An 18,113-nucleotide genomic window follows, 5' to 3' on the forward strand; every position below is an offset into this window, starting at 1 on the left:
AACATCCCTGTAATTTGCATGGAGCTTCCACTCCAATTTTCTCCTTAACTCTTCCCTGAGATTGCACTTTCTCCACTTTTTTTTTTTTTAACTATCTTCCCCTAGACTAGAGCAGTAAGCTTTCTCCCTATTCTGCCTTCTTGGAATCTCCAGAGACCCTGGATTCATTTTGATTGTCATGATAACTAAGGTTTGGAGGCAGTGAGTCTTGCTTTACATGAGAGGCAATGATGGTAAATATCTCTCAGTCCTGCACAACATAGACCTGTCCCGTGAAAGCTGCCCAGAGCACCTCAGTGGAGTAACACTGCACACAAATGCAGAAAATCAAACTGTGAACTCTTAAATATTCCAAACCTTGTTATAATATTTTGAGGGGCCAGGAGAGCTTAGATTGATGATTTTACTATTCTTATTCTATCTCCATCCAAGATAAAACTTGGTCTCCCTACCCTCTTCTCACTCCAGGAAAACTGCAAGTCTAAAATTTTAAGACTACCTGGTTTTCTTTCTTTTTTTAAAAAAAGATTTATTTATTTATTTGAAAGTCAGAGTTATACAGAGAGAGGAGAGACAGAGAGAGAGAGAGAGAGAGAGAGAGAGAGAGAGGTCTTCCATCTTATGGTTCACTCTCCAGATGGCCGCAATGGCTAGAGCTGTGCTGATCCGAAGCCAGGAGCCAGGAGCTTCTTCCTGGTCTCCCACGTGGGTGCAGGGGCCCAAGGGCTTGGACAATCTTCTACTGCTTTCCTAGGCCATACCAGAGAGCTGGATCAGAAGAGGAGCAGCCAGGACTAGAACCGGCGCCCATATGGGATGCCAGCACTTCAGGCCAGGGTGTTAACCCGCTATGCCACAGCGCCAGCCCCCGGAGACCTGGTTTTCAGTCTGGGCTCCACTGTCTATTATTGTACGACCTCAGCCATTCCAATAATGCTTCTGAGCCTTGTTTTCTTCATCCAAAGAATAAGGGAACTACTTGCCCCTCTTACCTTTTCCAAAGGACTTGTGCTTCCACAGGGCACTCTGTAAAGTATTCTGCAAACTGAACATCTGTGCATGGCTCAGAGGTCAGGAGTATCGTCAGGTGTGCTTAGGTGAGAAACCGCACCCACTGTGGTTCCCTGGACAAGGATGAAGAAAGAGAACAAGAGCCGACTTTGGCAGCTTAGCTTTAACCCTGTCACCCTCTGCCACCTGCCCATTATACTCCCCACAAATGAGAGCTCACCAAGTTGCCTGTTCTGCTGTCCACTCACCACCTAGCTGTGTCTTCCCTCCCCTTAAAGCTAGCACTTCCCTTCTTTGCCTCCAGGAACAGGGGTTTGGGGAGGTGCTGATTTTTAGTCCTAACTGAATGTAAAGGGTTGTAAACCCCATGGCGTGCATAAAACTCCAATCTATTTCAGTCCCTGTTAATTTCCCAGCCCTCTTCATTTATAATTTGATCTCCTTTCTCTTGATGTTCGCTTTTCCCTGATGAATTTGCAAGCTCCCCTTCTATTCCCTTCCACCCTCTGGCAGGCACTAATTTGGTCTTCACTGAGGTCTCTTGCATGTGTCCTTGTAGATCTTCCTGCAGGAAGAAATCCAAGACTGGTTAAGGAGAGAGCTGAGCAGTGTGAACCCCCACTCTGGCCAGCTTTCTGACCCTATCCATGTCTCACCAAGACCCTTCAGTGTCAGCAAGCTGCTTTGTGGCTTCACTTTCGTGCCAACCCAATGGGACTCTGAGATGAATTGATTCATTAGAGGTAGCCTCAGGCCTTGATCTGACTTTCCAGCATTGTGCCTACCTCTCATTCTCTTGTGTAAGGATATACATTGCAAGGACTACACTCAGGTGCAAGATGTATCACATTACTTAAAGTTTTTCAATCAAAGTAAATATGACCCTGAAACCTTCCTGGATAGTATTGAGAAGTTAAACCACAATCACTTTGAGGCCACCTCTCTGAACAGTGTAAATGAACCAGAGATCTTACCCACCACTTGATATCTTTGAGCCACAAATGTCACAGATATTTACACCTTATTCAAACCATCAGTCTCCTGAAATTGGAATCTCAGGGCCTTGCCTCCAGGTCCCATAGTACCAATCTCTTCTGGGGTATTATCCCAGCCCTGAGTTCCAGGTGTGGGGCAATGAAAATAAGGTCACCTCTTGGTGGAGGGAACACATTCATGAGGACTGACCCTTCCCCTAGAATCATCTCTAGCTGCCAACATCTCTCTACCCACTACAGCTGCTACCCCATACCCTTAGGATGTTGCCTCAACAATCATTAGGAACAGACTAGCTGCTTGGGTAAGTGGAGAAAGAATCTTGAACGGACTTCTGTGTAAGTTAAGTAAAAGCAAAATCCAGACACAGATTAAATTTTGGCTGCTCAGCTGCTACAAAGCTTCTCCCTTCTTCCTAACACCCTGCAGCTCAGGGTTGATCCAGGCATGAAGCCTGCTCTGGGGAAGAGGTTCTACTCCCATCCTCCCCCTCGCTGGCCTCTCTTAGTTCCCTGCCCTGGATGCAGGTTCAGATGGCAAAGATCAGCACCCTCTTTGGTGGATAGTTGTGTGAAGTCACACTTCTGTATGTTTAAGTACAAATACTACATTTGGAGATCTCCCTCCTCCATGCTGAGGACATATTTCCTGCACTTCTCTTCTTTTATTATTTATTTTATTTACTTATTTGAAAGGGGGGGAGGGAGAGAGAGAGAGAAAGAGAGAGAGAGAGAAACACACACACACATAATCTTTATACACTGGTTCACAGAGAAAAATTAAAAGAAATATGATTCTCAAGCAACCCAATTTAAGCTTAATTTTTCAATCATTGCTTAGTTCTTAAATTTCCTTTCAAAATTACAGGGAAAAAAATGCTAACATATATTCAAGGTATTGTCTATCCCTGGTTTTTACAGGGACTCAACATGCTGCCCATACTGTTACAGTTTCTTAGTCTTCACAGCATTCTAGTTGAATAGAAAGAAGTATGTATTTTTACTTTCGTAAACATAGATTAGTTTTGAGTTACTACTGTAAACTCATATTTCTCTCTGAAATCTATAAGCGTCAGTGAAAGGCTTACAAAGTCTAAATGACCTCAGGGGCCAGGTAGATAACAGCTGTGTGGAAGGGCGAGATGTGTAGGGAGTAATGGGTGCTCTGGAGAACAGCAGGGTTCCTATCCATAGAAAGCCATTCCAATTAAGAAAAGGGAAAGAATTAAACTTGATGCTGACAAAACAAAATGCACTTATAAGAACCCTCTCCACACTGTCCCTCTTGGTTGTATGAAACAATATCATCTCTTAGACCTCAGGCAAACTTTTCTCCTGATCAGTTAAAAACTGATGCTTGAATATGTCCAAACCAGCAAGAAACTAAAACAGGAAGTGCTCTTTGATTTGTTTAGCAAGGACCCAGTACATGGCTACTGTCTCTCCTTTAAACACTGTGTCTATACTTTTCTTCCTCGGTATCAATACTTTATTATGCATTTGAAACCTGATTTTTCACTAACAAAAACATTCCTTAAAAAGAGACAGTTTTTCCTTTCCCTTTTGAAGTCTTTAAAATTTAAACAGAACAACAACATGTTCAAACTTTCAAAAAAAAAAATCTTTCTTCATTCTTACACTTGAGGAGTCCTTAATACTTTTCAAAGGGCTTGTATACACTTGTATATCAGCTAGGATGTGCTAGGTTATGCTGCAGCAATAACTTCAAAATCTCAAAATCCCAACATAATAAAAATTCTTACTTATGCTATTGGTCTAACATGAGTTAACAGGGGAGCTTTGCTCACTGGAGTCATTTAGGGACCCCATCCATTAAGACCAAAATTCATTTCAGCATGAGCTTCTACAGTCACAACAGCAGTGAGAAGGGCATGTAGCAAATCAATCACTGATTGTTAGAGTGTCTACTTAAAAGTGACACACGTCACTTCTGCCCCCTTTTCACTGGCCCGAGCACTTCCTATGGCAATACTTACCCTTAAAGCAAGCCCAGGTGCACCCTGACCATTCATCTAAAGGAGGAGAGCTGGAAATATCTGTTGAACTACACAAATGAGCTACATACATGTTACCAAAGTCCATGCCAGAGGTAAGGATGGAAATCTTTCTGTTTGGCTGACAAAGAGACTAAGACTCAGAGATGCAGTGATTCTTCCAATATAATCTAATCAGTTACTGGCAAACAGAATAAAAACCCCTATTTTCCTAAATCTTAGCATCATGTCTTTTTATCACAGCATGCTGTCAACCCTTGGCTGCGTTAGCTAGACATTTCTTTTACAACTAATTTATTTATTTATATCATCCTTATTTCAAAGAATATCTGAGTGACATTCCGCTAGTTGTGCCATAGCCTGATTTTATTGTATACACATAGAGCTTCTGGCTGTGATTATATTGCAGAAAACACAGGTCTTATAATCATTTGTTTTTTTTTTTCACTTATTTTAATGACCTGTTAAAATAATGATATGGTTGATTCAATCAACTAAGCAGTTTAAGGTTGTTGAAAATAATGGTTCCCTTGAAGAAAAAAAAAGTCAGTTTAGAGATCATCTGTAGGTGTTAAGGAAGAAATCTTAAAATACAATGTGATAAAGCTGTATACCGCTTGTGCTAGGAGCTGAAGGAAGGGAAAGTAGCATCTCTAAGAATCTGAGCAACACCATTTCAAATCTCCATCAACACTACGCTGTTACAATATGAAAGAAAACCCTCTGGACAGTGAATGAGATATGTTTCTGGGAGAAAAATGAGTGTTTCTCTACTGAAAAACAGTGAAATAGCATTCAATGTCAACAAAGAATCTGCAACCTCAAATATAGGTAAAGTTTAAGCAATCTTATAAGAAATTTAAGCAGTGTTTTCTTTCATGCTCATCATGTTTTGTATTTTTCAGAAATATAACCAATACATTGCTCAAACAATTGGTACGTTAGGCTTTAGTTAACAGATACATTTGCATAACAATAATAAACCCCTTCTCTGCCTCTTTGTGTGTAAGTGTGTGTGTGTGTGTGTGTGTGTTAGCTAGTGGGCATGCATGTGTCTGCATTTCTAGGGCCCATGGGATGAAATTATGGTGGAAAAATTCAGAGGCAGTCTATTTTTCTCAACTTGCCCGAAACTGGTTTCACGCTTCTTCATTTTAATAGGAATCAAATGAAGGGTGCTGACTCATTAAGAGGCTACACTGAGAAGTGTGAATTCCTAGCTGCTGGCTATGCACAGCGATAGGTTAGTATTTCAAGAAGGCGAGAAAATGATTTTACCTAATGTTTAAGGGATTATATTTGAAGTTTAGATCTGTTTACAGGGGCTTTCAAAATTGAGGGATACTTCAGGTTATTGTCATACCACTGCCAAGAACACATTGCATTCAGAAGCACTGCAAGAAACAAAAGATTTGTACATGTGCACCCACTCATGCATGCTTTCTAAAATTTTATTAATTAATTAATCATTTTGAAAGACAGAGAGACAGAAAATGGGGAAGAGGGAAGTAGGAGAAGGAGAAAGAAAGATCTATTCCATGATTTCACTCCCCCAGTGACTATTATACAGCCAGGGCTGGAGTAGGCTGAAGCCAGGAGCTGGGAACTTATTCAAATCTCTCATGTAGGCGGCAGGTATCAACCACTTGAGTCATCATCTCCTGCCCCCAAGGATGTGCGTTAGCAGGAAGCTAGAACCAGAAACAGAGCCGGGACTCAAATACAGGACATGGGACATGAGCATCCGAAGCAGTATCTTTACCAATACAACAAATGCTTGCTACTCATATATACTTTTATCTTATTTAACAGTATAAACTTGTTATGTCTGCTACATATTTATGAATCTGTTATCATCATCATCATCAAAATACTAATATACTAATGACTTTATACTTTTTAATTTTTAACCATAAAATTCATTATTCAAATATCATCTTAGATGGAAATTCTCTGTGTAGAATGTGTATTAAAACAAGATAGCTCTGATTAAGAGATACTAGAAACCCTGAATCCTACCAGGTCTTCCAAGCTCAGTTCCACCCTTAACCCCAATGGGGTTCCATTGAGCATTTTTAGAAAATCATTGCTTTACATTATCATTCATTTGTGTCACTGTAGGGAAAATTTTCAACTATACAACCTCACTTCTTCACACACACACTTATAACTTCACAGCAGGTTATTTGGCAAATACACTGGCTACATATACTTAATCTCTAATAATAACTGACTGAATGCTGAGAGCGAGAGAGAGGAGATATCTTCCATCTGCTAGTTTATTCCCCAAATGGTCACACAATCCAGGGTTGGGACAGCCTGAAGCCAGGAGCCAGGAGATTCTTCTGGGTCTCCCACATGGGTGCAGAGGCCAAAGGACTTGGGCCACCTTCTGCTGCTTTCTCAAGCACATTAGCAGGGAGCTGGATCGGAAGTGGAAAAGCAAGGACTCAACTGGTGCCCATATGAAATGCTAGCACTGCAGACAGCAGTTTAACCCACTGCGCCACAGAGCCAGTCACATATTATCTTTATTTTTAAATTGGGGAAAAGAAACATGAAGAGGTAACACAATTATTGTGCTAACATTAAAGCTAGGATTTGAATCTGAGTTTGTCTTTCTTCAAAGTTTAAGCCCTTTTTACTTTCCAAATGTTTCTCAGACTGGTTATCCAAGAAAGTCTATGGGCTTGTATAATACAGTTTCAACTTGTAATAGCTCCAAAACTTTAATGCATGGATATTTCCTATCATCTCAATGACTACCTCATAATAGAGCACACAACAAGGCTTCAGTGCTCTCAGTTGCTTTTGTTAGCAATTACGTTGTTGCCAAGTGGCACTACTTTAATGGTTCCTACTAATGAGAAAAAAACAGAGTTGAACTGAATAGTAAATGATGCATTTGTGCCAAATGAAGGCCAAATGACATCACAGCAGGCTGTACAATGTAGTTGAGATAGAGAAAATGGCGTGCAAATAGAGTCAGCACACAAGGTAATAATACAGACGCATGGAGCTCCCAGGAACCAGGCTTACAGCCGCCAGTACCATACTCTTGTTGCAAACTGTGATTGAGTTTCAGCCAAACAGTACTCAGCCCAGTACATTAATGCTGTTCATTTGAATTTCATTATGTTTGTATTTGGAGTTTGTATTTAGTTGGTTGGTTGGGGTATATTAGAGCTCTTACCATAAATAGTTTATATCTAGTTTTCTCTTAAACATATTTAAGTCATACAAAAATAATTTAATATGGGAATCTTTCAACACATATTCTCTTTAATGGAGGGGTCTGTATTACTCAAGTCTGAGGAATCCTGCACAGAATGAATGGATCCTCCATCTACTGGGTTTGCTCTTGGGAAATCTTTAAATTAAGAATCTGAAGAGAAGGACCAGCTCTGTAGAATAGTAGGTTAAGCTGCCATCTGCAACACCAGCATCTCAGATCTGAGCACCAGTTCAAGTCCTGGCTGTTCTGCCTCCAATCCAGCTACCTGCTAACGCACCTGGAAAAGCAATGGAAGATAACCTGAGTGCTTGGCCTCTGCCAATGGACATGGGAATCCTGGATAAAATTCTGGCTCCTTGCTTCAGTCTCCCATCCTCAGCTGTTTTAGCCATTTGAGCATTGAACTAGTGAATGGAAGGTCTCTCTCTCTCTCTCTCCCTCTCTCTCTCTCTCCCCCTTTCTCTTTCTCCCTTTCAAAAAAAAAATCTAAAGACTGGTCAGTTCCATCAAAAGTCTATCCAATTCCATCAAACTGGTTGACATTGTTTGACTGTTATTGCAAATTTATTGAAACTGCATTAAGAAACCTAAATATAAAATCTACTAATCTGGGCCGGCACTGTGGCATAGCAGATTAAACCTCAGGCTGCAGTATCAGTATCCCATATGGGCACCAGTTCAAGTCCTAGCTGCTGCACTTCTCATCCAGCTCCCTGCGAATGTGCCTGGGAAAGCAATAGAAGATGGCCCAGGTGCTTGGGCCCCTACATGAGTGTAGGAGACCCAGAAGAAGCTCCTGGCTCCTGGCTTCAGCCTGGCCCGGTCCCAACTGTTGCAGTCATTTGGGAGTGAACCAGTGGATAGAAGCTCTCTCTTTCTGTCTCTCTGTTTCTGTCTCTCTCTCTCTCTCTCCCCTTCTATCTGTATCTCTGCCTTTCAAATAAATAAATAAATAAATCTTTTAAAAAAATTAAAAAAGTAAAAATATACTAATTGTAATAGATGTATGTGTATGTCCTTGAGACTAATTTTCATGTACCAGAAAATTTCAGTCAGGTATCATCTTTTGTAGAAGTAATTTATACTAATTTTTAAAATTATTAATCTAAAGACTAAATCCTTCCTTAAGCTTTTTAGCTCAATTTACAAATTTTGTTATTATGCTTTAAAATCTAGCAATTTTTACCCATCATATTTTGGTAGGGGAGGGTTTTTATTATTTTTTGATGCCATTTATAGACATTTTAGAGCTCTTTACACATTTTAAACTACACTTGCAGATTTCATATATTCAATTTCCTCTTGAAACATTTCAATTATCTGACTGAAACACTTTAAATAGATCTTTAAATAAAGTGAACCTGGAGCGGCAAGATGGCAGAATAGGAAGGGAGCACACTGATAGTCCGGGAAGAGACAGTTTAATAAAAGTGGAGATACTGCAGGTTCAAGGAAGAGTAGGGGAAGAAACAGCAGAGGAAACACTTCCAGAACTAGTGATTCACAGTGGACCTGCGTGGAGAGCATGGGAGCCCAAGTTCGGGACACCAGCGGCAGACTCAACACACCAGTGCTGGAACGTGAGCCGAATCTCAATAGCCCAAGACACCAGAGGGAAAGCGGAAAGAGGGGACTAGAGGGAACAAGGCTTGAAACTCCATGGGGAAAAGTTCACCAGGCTAACCAGAAGAGAGAAAGGAAAAAAAAAGTGACCCATACAGACACGAGTTTCTCTCTCTCTGCTCACCTCTCAAAGGCGAGCAAGACAAAGAGCAGGTGCCATTTTGGACATACGTCATAAGCAGGGCGACCTCAGGTCTGCACCGGCCCTGAGCCTAGCAGAAACACCTGACTCTGGGGGGAGGGGTGAAATGACAGGAGATTAGGATCTAACTTGGCAACCCAGTGGGAGACTGCAGGAGAATTGGAGCCCACACTGAGGGCAGCACAGATTCCCTGTGTGGTCCTTGGGAAAGAGCTTCTGATCTCTGGCTCCTGTGCGTATATCATTCGCCTGCTAACTACCTCCAGTTACATTCAGCTGTGCGGAATTACTTCCCTTTTGAATCAAAAAAAAAAAAAGAATGAAAGAGAGATTTACCATGCTTAACCTGGGAGTGTCACCTTTGGCACACCCTCAACCCAGAGGAACCAAACACAGCTCTCAGGCCACACTCATCTCAAGCCTCTAAGACTCCATCGAAAGCAGACAGTCCACTTAATATAGAGCCATAGTCTAACAAGAAAAAACACCACAGTGAAGAAACCAAATATCTCAACATGCCAAACAACAAACGCAAAAACCGAGGTAACAAGAACAAGGAAGACACTATGACGCCCCCAAATGAAAAAGACACCCCAATTCAAGATTATGAAGATGATGAGATCAAAGAAATGCAAGAAGCAGATCTCAAAAAATTGATAAGAACATTAAGAAGTTCTCAAAAACAAATTCTTGAACTACAGAAATCCTTAATGGACAAGATAGAAAATCTCTCTCATGAACATGATATATTAAGGAGGAATCAAAATGAAATGAAACAACTAGTAGAACAAGAAACTGTGATAGTGACTAGAAATCATAATGAAATGAAGAATTCAATAGATCAAATGACAAACACATTAGAGAGCCTTAAAAACAGAATGGGTGAAGCAGAAGAGAGAATATCGGAATTAGAAGACAGAGAACAGGAAAGGAAACAGGCAAACCAAAGAAAAGAAGAAGAAATTAGAAGTCTAAAAAATATTGTTGGGAATCTACAGGATACTATTAAAAAACCTAACATTCGGGTTCTAGGAGTTCCTGAAGGCATGGAGAGGGAGAAAGGATTAGAAGGCCTTTTTAGTGAGATACTAGCAGAAAATTTCCCAGGTTTGGAGAAGGACAGAGGCATCTTAGTACAGGAAGCTTATAGAACCCCTAATAAACATGACCAAAAGAGATCCTCACCACGACATGTTGTAATCAAACTCACCACAGTGAAACATAAAGAAAAGATCCTAAAATGTGCAAGAGAGAAACGCCAGATTACTCTTAGAGGATCTCCAATTAGACTCACAGCAGACTTCTCATCAGAAACCCTACAAGCTAGAAGGGAATGGCAAGACATAGCCCAGGTACTAAGAGAGAAAAACTGTCAGTCCAGAATATTATATCCTGCAAAGCTCTCATTTGTGAATGAAGGTGAAATAAAGATTTTTCATAGCAAACAGAAATTGAAAGAATTTGTTGCCACTTGTCCTGCCCTACAAAAGATGCTTAAAGATGTGTTACACACAGAAACATGGTCATCAATATGAAAGAAGGTAAAGGAAGGAAACCTCACAGCAAAAGATCAAGGAAGCTCAATTTCTCTTTGACATAGAATTAAAATCTGATTCTCCTTTAAAGCAATGTGTTAAAGTAATCTATCATGTTCTCTTGATGTCTGTTAAATTCTAATTGTTCAAAAACAGCTGAATTTTTATTAAGAGCTATGGGTTATTTAAATACATGCTTATTTTCAAAGATTTGAATAATCACCTATAACAATGATCAAATTTGGTCTAAAATGCTATTAATACAAATGTTTGAGAATTAAAAAGTCTAATGATCTTGTGTTACTAGACATGATAGTTATCTTAATGAGAAAGCCCCATAGGCCTAAAGGGTTAAATACTTGTAAAATCCTACAGGTGCTTTCAAAAATACTGTGAAGTAAGCAAGTGCCTCTTGTTGGTTAATGAGTTTATAATTTTAAACATGGCAACTTAAAGTTTTTTGTCATCCACAGTCATATATGATTTGCTGTTCATAAAACTAAAGCGTTGTTGGTTCTGTGTTTAGCTGTCCTGCTATATGTTCCTATGGACTTTTTCCAGCCACTTCTACTGTTTTCAGTACTTTGGGATGGATCTGTAAACAGATGAAGCCAATAATGTATTAACAGTACCAACTGAGAGAAAGTATGGTTAACTGAGGTTACTAAAAACAAAAAGCAATTCAAATCAATTGGCAATCTACAAAAAGAGTTTAAGATTTTAAAAGCTATTATTAAAATTGCTATATTGGTCTATTATGTTATGTTATATGTGTGTACATATTGTATGTCCACATGGGAAAATTTTATTAAGAGTTTTATTTTAAATTGCTTATAGATAAGATTGTCCATAAATTTAAGCTGCTAAAATCAATCAAAGATCCATTTTAATTCATGTGACCTGAATCTCTTCATCATATGTTTTATACTTGTTGATAGAAAGAAACTAAAAACATTTTAGATGGTTGTGCTTAAGTTTACTGGTTAAACAAACTACACCATGTTAGATATTTAAGAGGTGTTTCCAAACACATGATTTATAGAATTTATTTTATAAATTTATAGAAGGCATTGGACCTTCTGGTAAATGTTTTCTTAAGTTGTTATCTAATGGTTGAAACGGTTTGCTAAGTATTCATGTAATATTGCTATTGTCAGCAAGCGATCTAGGACTTGCTCCCTCATTTCTCTATTCTAAGCCCAACTTGTTCTTTCATTTCTCTATTCTCCTCAAGGTAGGAAACTAATTCTATTATGAAAGAATCTGTAGGATGCACAATTTAATCTTTAGACCTTATAAAAGAGATGGCTAACATTTTTCTGTAATAGCATAGCCAAAATAAGAACTTAAATAATAATAATCTCATAGCTAGATTTACTTCGCCATCAGCGAAGTAAACAGTAAGTAGAAAAAACCTCCCTTTCAGACAAAAGGGAAAGAAAGTTTTAAAGTGAGAATATAATTTTCCTCATGGGCATTGTCTACCTTAGAAAAACTACTACAGAACATGCCTGTGACTATAGACTTGTAGTTCAGGCCACCGAAGATTAGAGATGGGATACGGGCACTCCCTTGACTTGCATCCTCTGGTCTGCTTTAACACAAACCAGGAGGAAAAGAAAGCTAGGCATCAGAAGCAATGGGTGGCAGGCCTATTAATGGCTGATCTGTACAGTGATCTGCCCTCAAGGAGACCCAGCAGGCCAGTCCACTGGCTTTCAATGTGGTAAGCCTGGGCTTCAGCAGAAGTCAACTTGTGAAGAGCCCTGTCAGCTCTGCCAAGAGTTGGATCACTGGAAATGGACCTGCCCTGGAGTCGAAGGATGCCCAGGTCAGAGCCACAGATCTTATTGGCTCTAAGCTGAAAAGCCCTTCACTCAGCCCAACTTCCAAAGTGACCACTGCAGCTGAAGGGACGGCAAAGTAGGGTCAGCAACATTGCAGGCAGAACTGTAAATTTCTTGTTAGAGATGCCACCTGCCTTTACCTGGCCAGCTCTCCTCCCAGGCCAGCCAAGTAATGAAAGTCAACAGAGTGCCTTCCCCTAGGAGGTTCACACCTCCCTTAGGATGTACCCCATGTGAAGAGATAGATAAGTCTGGGTCTCTTAACTTACAAGGCCTAAAGCCCAAGATATTATTATCAAGCCTCTTCTGTCAGGTTCTATTTGTCTCTGAATCAGAAAACTTAATTGTAGCTTAGACAGCACCTTTCTTAGCTCCTCTAATAATGACTCTGTCCTTTGTTCTAGACCCTGTCTAGTGCACTTGGGCCTCATTCCTTCATAATCATAACCTCTACTCTACCACTAATGGCTCTACTCCCAACCTGTGTGTACTGATGGTCCTCTTCCCCACTTAATGCTGTATAGTTGTTCAGACCTGGTTAATACCACTCTTAGGATCATTGGTTACTATCCTCACTCTGTCTTTTATGACCTTGTCTAAATATGATCAGAGTCGGCGAACTTGGAAGGCTTCCATAGCCTTGGCAACTCATGACGACAGCCTAGGGTGGTTACTGGTGCCATAAACTAGAGTGTCAATTTGTTGGGTCAACAACGGGAGTCACTGTGCACTTGCTTCTCATGTGGGATCTCTGTCCTTAATGTGCTGTACATTGTGATTTAATGCTATAACTAGTACTCAAACAGTATGTTTCACTTTGTGTTTCTATGTGGGTGCAGACTGTTGAAATCTTTACTTAATGTATACTAAATTGATCTTCTGTATATAAGAGAATTGAAAATGAATCTTGATGTGAATGGAAGGGGAGAGGGAGCGGGAGAGGGGAGGGTTGCGGGTGGGAGGGAAGTTATGGGAGGGGGAAGCCATTGTAATCCATAAGCTGTACATTGGAAATTTATATTCATTAAATAAAAGTTAAAAAATATTTGAACCTTAAGTTCTCTTAAATATTTAAATATGGTATACAAAATTAGTAATATTTCAATCAAAATTACTAAATCAACTACCAATTCAAGAATTAAATCAGTAAATTAATTGGATTTATGAAACTAAGCCATTGTTCCTTTCTTAAAAAAAGATATATTTATTTGATTTGAAAGAGTTGTATAGAGAGAGACAGAGACAGAGAGAAATCTTCCATCCACTAGTTGACTCCCAGGATGGACACAACTGCCAGAGATGGGCCAAGTCTTAGCCAGGAGCTAGGAGTTTCATCCAAGTCTCCCACATGGGTGACAGGGGCACAAGCACTTGGGCCATCTTCTGCTACTTTCCCAGGCCATTAGCAGGAAGCTGTATCAGAAGCGGAGCAGCCAGGACTCAAACTGGTGCCCATATGCCCATTAGTGGTTACCCAAGGTGGTGCTGGTTTCATAGACTGGGGCTTTACCCACTATTCCACAACACCAGCCCCTAAGCCACTGTTCAGTTAGGTTGTTGCTACTATTTAAATATTACTAGTAGTCAAAAGTCCTAATTGTTATGGATTCCTGACCTGAAGACATTAATACTGTGATTCTGGTATTTAAAATAGTGCAATAATGAATAATTTCAAAATCTTAAGGTTTTGAAAAATGTTTATATGACAAAGAAACAAACATGTAGTCCACATAATTAGAGGGACAGTATCTGACTCAGTTGAGGTTGCACGATAACCCAAGCTTTCCTGGGAAAGTGATCACCTATCTGCAGCACTGATAGGGTACCTCTGCTTCCACTTATCAGGGCCATGCCAAAACCATTCAATAAGGTGGCCTCCTGGATCCTTTAGTCCATATCCTGAAGATCAAGTTAAGCATTCTATGAGTATACCATTTACTCCGGATGACTGCATTCCCAGCTCAGGCTTGCGTGATTTGATTTTGTTTTTCTGTATTTCTCAAAACATGTGAATGCATTTTTCTTATTAACTCGAATGACTTTTGGACCTGTCAGAATCTTGCATTCCTTTCATATACTTCCTATCTCTTAAAATGGAATTCTAAACATTTCTTAAGACTATTCAATCATAACTTTTAAGGTCATTCCTCTGGCACATTGTGTTTCTGAAGCTCATAGAAATTAACTTGGAAATCTAGCTCAGTTATTTTCGAACTTTCATGGTTTTCTTTGAACTCTTTGTTCAATTATAATGTTATACAGAATTATGAACAAATAAAATGGGCAAAGATTTCAGATTCTATCATTTTAAAACAATGTGAACCTCCAGGCATGAAATCACAGGGAAAGCTGCTCCAACTGTTATTGTTATGCTCCTGGCCATCAGCCATGAACTGTCACATCACGCTAGCTAGAGGCAGTAAGGGTGGAGCATTGGCTACATGGTTTGCAAGCAGAGGTAGCAGTAAGTTATGGTCCTGGTGCTGAGTGATACTGGGCTATGCACAATATCCAGGTAAATGCAAGGGGTGGAAGGGCTGTGGAAGACTGCTAGTTGTTACCTAAAATCCACATTTCACTTATTCCTATGCACATAGCTAGACTATATTTCTCAGACTCTTTTGCAATTGGATGTGGCCATATGACTGAGTCTCACCCAATGGAGTGTGAATGGACATCTTGTGCCCCATATCCAGGCCTGCCACATATAGATCCTCCTTACTTTGTCCTCCATGACTGGCATGAATGAAGACAATTCCCAAGGTAGTCTTGGCAGCTACACTTTGAAAATGGGCCCCCCTTGATCAGCCTGGATCCTTGAATAATTGTGTGGGTGAAGGCCACCCCATCAATCCATTCTCCTATTCAGTACTGTCACACATCAAAAAACAAATTTGTGCCAATTTGATAGGTTGAACATTTGGGGATCCATACATTTGTGGTGGCTAGCTCACCTTGTATAACACAGCACTCAGTAGGTCAACCTCTCCATGTGAGCCTTTGCTTGCACTTCCATGAGTAGAGTCCTAGTCATTGTTAATCCCCCAAGTAGAAGATACCCGTTGACCATATCCACTCTGAACAGAGCATGCTTAACACTGTTCAAGGGCACAGCATGTTATATCAACATGCAACAGACTCCAATTTGCATAATTTGGAATACATTCTGATTCCCTTGGAATTAGACACCATCATCAGTGTTTGCAAGAAGGTACCTGACTCTCAGTTACACTGGAAGAGTGTGGGGGAGAGGTGCAGTTTCTCTGGGACTTGTGTGTTGAGTCTTCTCTGATGGTAATAAGTGATTCCAGAGGTGTCCAGGCAGGAAAACGCCACACAAAGTGACCAGGTTCCTCACAACACAGCTGTAATTACCCACATTATTGATACAGTTGTTCAGTAAGCCAGCAGAGCATCCATCATGGAAGTAGCCCATGTATGGAATAGGAACTAGAACCAAACAGCCTTTCAGTCTAGCAGAGCAGGACCACCAGAGCAGGCCCATCTTTACAATGGCAGCCATCAGTCCCTTCATGGAGGGGGCCACGACCACTGTCCCTGGACCTGTGCACACATAGGCAACCACATTCTCCATCAGCAGAACATTCATATATGTTCTTTCTGCCCTCTGGCGTGCCCATGCTCCCACCTCACAGCTAATTTATTCCTAGTATCTTTTAACATGCAGGTCAGATTTCATCTATACTGAATGTGCTATCTTCTCCCTCTTCTTTATTTATTACAAATAAAAGAAATTAATGAATTAATTATTATTCAAAAAACTTCTATTTATTATTCATTTGAGAGACAGAGAGATGACCTGGGTCAGGCTTAAGCTGAGAACTGGGAGCCAGGAACTCCATTTAGGTCTCCCACATGGGTGGCAGGGACCCAATCACTAGAGCCTTCCCCACTGCCTGCCAGGGCCTGCATTAGCAGGAAGCTAGAGTCTGAGCTTGAGCCAGATATTGAACCTAAAGTGAGACACAGGGACCTTAACTAGAGTCTTAACTGCTACCCAACACCACCCTCTTCTCTCTTTTTCCGTGGTACCGTAAATATATTTCCATGTACTCACCAGGTTGGCATTTATTTTCTGTTATCTCTCTCACCAGACTGTGACTTAAGGGCATGGTCTTTTCTCTTGTAAACCACTTTATTTTCATCATCCTGTGTCATTCAAGAAATATCCGCTAATGAATTAATGAGCATTCATTTTGTATCATATGGACTGAACAACAGACTAATTAGCTGTAATTTCAATTGCAACTATTGTGCCACCGTATAGATAGAACCTGTATTTTCCCAGTCACCACTTCCCTAGGTGTTTGATTTCTCCGTCTTAGCAACCCAGTGATAGTTCTCTAACTGCTTTATTTCCCAAGATGAAGACAGAACATGAAAAGCATGAAAGGGTTAAATGTGTAGCAATCTGTTTGACATGAAAAGAAAAAGATACGAAGAAATTTTAATAAAAATACAACCCTACCAGGACTTGGACTCATTACCTCTGCAATATAAGGAAGACACCAGGCAATGTGAATTTACAGGTGTTAATTAGCCAACAGAGGGCTCTTCAATTGTTCCCAGAATACCATACAAACATAGAGAAATAGAAAAATTCAATCAAGAGGCATCTCCTGCCTCATAGGAAGGATTGCATGCATGTACAATGTCATGCAAATCAGGTTTAATTTACTGCATGTTTTTCTGCTTCCACCAAATTTGTTGAAGAAAATGGATCTTTCTCTGCTCATAGCTGTAAATTCCTACATCGTCAAGGCATGCTCAGATCAAGATGTTGTTTCTCAATTGATGCTTGAGTAATAACAAGAGAAATTCTCCATGCAAAAATACTCATGAGCAACATTAATTTGGAAATATTCCCCACTGCTCTGTGGAGTAAGGTTTGTCTAGGCAATCTAGGTAATAGGAGCATGGGTAGGATCTTATTTTGCATCTGACCAGTTGCTCTGCTAGGAATTCCTCCTCCCTTCCAGAGAATTGAGAATTAACCATTATGATGGCTTGCACGTGGGTGATTTAAAATATATCCCTGTAGCTACAATTAATTAAACCATATTAACAATTAAACATCAATAACACGTTGGGGGATATATCTACACAGCATTTAAAAACTGATCCAATGTACCTCCCACTGCATTGATCTGCTTTCGTTGGTGAATTGTGGACACAGGCACAGGGAAGTTACAGGCTGTCAGTGCAATTAGGAGAGTGCAACCACATTCAGTTCCTCATTCAGGCAGCATTCGGGAAGCTACTGCCTCGATCGTGTTGTTCTGGGCACCCTGAGTGTTCTGAAGATGCAGACATATTGCAATAAGGATAGCTACCACTTATATCAACAATTCTCTAGTGCTTACCATGTGTGAAGCACTATGTGACTCACTTGGTAAATATCCATGTTCATCTATTCAGTCCTGATGTCAATCCTATGAGGTAGGCACTATTATCTCCATGTGACAGATGGAGAATTGAAGCAGAGAGAGGTTTAATAATTTAATCAAGATCCTACAGCCAATAAGTGGCAGAGGTGAGATTTAAACTTACAGTCTTTGCACTTATTTTTTAAGATTTATTTTATTTATTTACTTGAAAGAGTTACAGAGAGTGGTAGAGACAAAGAGAAGTCTTCCATCCACCGATTCACTCCAGAAATGGATGCAAAGGCCAGAGCTGGGCCAATCCAAAG

The sequence above is a fragment of the Lepus europaeus genome, chromosome 5 (genome assembly GCF_033115175.1).
Source record: "Lepus europaeus isolate LE1 chromosome 5, mLepTim1.pri, whole genome shotgun sequence".
NCBI lineage: Eukaryota > Metazoa > Chordata > Mammalia > Lagomorpha > Leporidae > Lepus > Lepus europaeus.